General features: G+C 41.3%; 1 non-coding gene across 1 annotated transcript; it reads right to left on the bottom strand.

Annotated features, from left to right (window-relative positions):
* Positions 1-3,237: 3,237 nt before the first annotated feature.
* On the bottom strand, positions 3,238-3,343 carry LOC123783160 (U6 spliceosomal RNA). The gene has a single exon (XR_006777142.1). It is a non-coding gene; the product is annotated as a U6 spliceosomal RNA (small nuclear RNA).
* Between the last annotated feature and the right edge of the window lie 433 nt (positions 3,344-3,776).

Here is a 3,776-nt window from a genome sequence, read left to right as displayed (position 1 = left end):
GCCAGTCTTGCCTGCTTTTCAGGGTGGTTTGAAGAGTACTAATGTGCATAAGAAAGCACTGGGGGACCAAACCACCACGCAGTGTAAGGCATTATTCTCTCTACTCTAAAACTTGGAAAAAAAATTAAAGACAAAGAACAGTACAAAGACTATCGTAACAAAGGCAGAGGTACTCACCCCCCAGAATAACAGGAGCTAATCAGTTATATTTGCTTCATATCTCTCTGGAATAAAGTCATGATGTATAAAGTTCGAGTCCCCTGTTATCCATTCCTTAATTTTATTCCTCTCTACCCTCCTTCTCCTCAGAGGCAACCACTATTATGGATTTGGTGTATATCACTTTATCCCATGTCTTAAATATTTTTAAATATAAAATTTATGGGAATCACAACATATAAACAACGTATTATAAAGTTTTTTTTGTTTTGTTTTGTTTTTTTAAGTTTGCATAGGAGCGCCTGGATGGCTCAGTTGGTTGAGTGTCTGATTCTTGATTTCAGCTCAGGTCGTGATCTCAGGATTGTGGGATGGGGCTGGGTCAACTCTGCCCTCAGCGGGGAGTCTGCTTGCGATTCTCTCCCTCTCCCTCTGCCCTTTCCCTGTGCTCTCTCTCTTTTTCAAATAAATACATAAATCATTTTGAAAAATTAAACAATTAAAAGTTTGCACAAATAATACTAAATTTCTTTTTTTTTTTAAAGGTTTTTTATTTATTTATTTGACAGAGGTAGAGACAGCCAGAGACAGAGGGAACACAAGCAGGGGGAGTGGGAGAGGAAGAAGCAGGCTCATAGCAGAGGAGCCTGATGTGGGGCTCGATCCCATAACGCCGGAATCACGCCCTGAGCCGAAGGCAGACGCTTAACCGCTGTGCCACCCAGGCGCCCCTAAATTTCTGCACCCAATTCCAAGTGTGTGTGGCTGGAGGTTTTCCACACTGACGAGCAATTCTCCAACACCGTCTGGGTGTCCTAGAATTCATTTCAATTCTGACACTGTCTACCTGGAAGTAGCATTAGATTCCACAGGTTAAGGGTTCAGGCTCACAAGACTGCCCCCCCACCAACACAAATCACGAGTCCAGCTGTCACCTGTACTTGTCTCCAGCTATTGATTAGAGATTCCAGTGAATCCCTCCATGGGTTCGATTAATTTGCTAGAGTGGCTCACAGAACTCAGAGAAACACTTTACTTACTAGAGCACTGGTTTATTACAAAAAGATTATAAATCAGGAACGGCCAGATGGAAAAGATGCACAGGGCAAGGTCTGGGGAAGGGTGTGGAACTTCCCTGCCCTTTCTGAGCATGCCACTCTCCCCAAATCTCCATGTGTTCACCAACATGGAAGCTGTTCAAACCCAATCATTTTGGGTTTCATGGGGGCTTCATTACACAGGTATGATGGATTAAATCATTGACCTCACAGGCAGGTCACTCTGTGATACAGGCTCTGTTTCGGGGTATGCCAAGGAGAAATGGAACATGAAGGACTGGTCCCAACACTGGGGATTGTTTTCCCTTAAATTCAATTCCAAATCCTGGGCTTGTGCTGGAGTTATCCCAACTAACTTGGGTCCTTGGGGGAAACAGATGGTCAGGATTGATGTATATTTGGAATTTATTTGGACTCTGACCAAAAACTATCCCAGCTTAGATCTGGCTCTCAAGGAAAAGGGGTGTTGCCCTGCTCTCCCCCCGTCACCCTCCTGGCCATAGCAACAAGCAGGGATGAAGATTCCGTGGTGCCTTTCCAGCTCACAGAGGGCTGGGTGCCCAGGTACCACCCAAGGGACCTAAGTGCGGGGCCTCAACTTCCAAGAGCCCCATCCTCTGGCTTATTCTTCCCAATACATTCCAGAATAGTGATTTGTCTCAGAAAGGAAGAATTATTTTTGCCCATGGCACAAATAAATCGAGGAACCAGGTCCAGGAATCACAAGTACATGTCAGCTTTCAAGTGCACTCTTGACAAAAGCAGAAAGAGATCAGTATAGCCTGCCCAGAAAGTCCACTGGCTGCGTGGAAGCCAGCACGATTCTGGAGAAAGAAAGCAGGAAGGAGGGGCTAGACTTTATTTAACATTATCAAATTTTTCAAACAAATGCAAAGACAGAGCAATTTAAAAAACAAATTTGAAGTTATTTTGCCCAATTTACTACAGATCTTAAGAAATAAAAATAAAAGTTCACCTGGGTGGCTCAGTCAGTGAAGCGTCTGCCTTCGGCTCAGATCCTGGTATTGAGCCCTGCATCAGGCTCTCTGTTTAGTGGGGGACCCTGCTTCTCTCTCTCTCTCAGTCTTTCTCTCAAATAAATAAAATTTTAAAAAATAAATAAAAATAAAACATTATGTTCCACTAGAAACCTGACCTACTCTGTAATTCTCTCTCCAGAGGTCTTTGTTACATCAGTTTGTGTTTACCTTTCTCATGCTTGCTTTAATATATATACATATATATACATATATATATAACTGTATATGATATTCTTTTGTTTTTAAACTTTCTTAATTTTTTCTTTGATAAATTTAATTAATTAATTAATCTTTAAATTAAATTTTATCTAGCCTACATTCAGTGCAATATTGGTTTCTGGAATAGAATTCAGTGATTCATCATTCACATTTGACACCCAGTGCTTATCACAACAAGTGCCCTCTTTTTCTTTTTTAAAAAAAGATTTTATTTATTTATTTGAGACAGAGAGAGAGAGCACAAGCCAGGGGGAGGGGCAGAGGGAGAGAAAAAGAGAAGCAGACTCCCTGCTGAGCAGCGAGCCAGATGCGGGGCTTGAACCCAAGACCCTGAGATCATGACCTGAGCTGAAGGCAGATGCTTAACCAACTGAGCCACCTAGGTGCCCCAACAAGTGCCCTCTTTAATACCCATCCCCCATCCAGCCCATCCCCCACCCACCTGTTTCCATCAACCCTCTCCATCGTTCAAAGTCTCTTACGGTTTGTTTCATTCCCTCCTTTTTCCTTTTACCCCTTCCCATATGTTCATTTGTTTTGTTTCTAAAATTCCACATATGAGTGAGATCATAATGGTATTTGTAATTCTCTAACTTATTTCATTTAGCATAATACACTCTAGCTCCATCGTGTCCTTGCAAATGGCAAGATTTCTTTTTTTAATGGCTGAGTAACATTCACATATATATATATATATCACATGATTTTCTACTGTACATATGATTTTGCAACTTGCTTTTTAAGAAAAATTGTAGCAAAAAAAAAAACACATGAAACACATGTGTTTGCGTGTCATCCTTGCCAGGGCCACGCTAATCTTCTCTGTATCATTCCAATTTTTAGTATATGTGCTGCTGAAGCAAGTACCATTCATAGACATTAAGTCGCCTCCACCTCTTGGCTGTCATGAACACTACTGCCACGAACATGGGTATGCAAACATCTTTTTGAGATCCTGTTTTAATTTTTTTTTTTTGTATACATGCCCAGCAGTGGAATTGTAGGATCATATGATAATTCTATTTTGACCTTTTTCAGGAAACTCCTACCTGTTTTCCCTGGTGGCTGCACCATTTTACATTATCACCAACAATGCACAAACTTTCCAATTTCTCCTCATTCTAGCTAACACTTGTTATTATCTGTGTTTTGGGTAGTGGTCATCCTAATGTGTGTGAGGTGATATTTCACTGTGGTTTTGGTTTGCATTTCCCTGAGGATGAGTGATGTTGAACATCTTTTCATGTGCTTGTTAGACATTGTACACCTTTGGAGAACTGTCTGTTCAAATTCTTTGCCC

Source organism: Ursus americanus, chromosome 6 (genome assembly GCF_024610735.1).
Source record: "Ursus americanus isolate L20-20 chromosome 6, mUrsAme1.1.p, whole genome shotgun sequence".
Classification (NCBI taxonomy): domain Eukaryota; kingdom Metazoa; phylum Chordata; class Mammalia; order Carnivora; family Ursidae; genus Ursus; species Ursus americanus.
The sequence above is the reverse complement of the archived record's forward strand: the minus strand, read 5'-3'. Positions and strand labels throughout refer to the sequence as shown.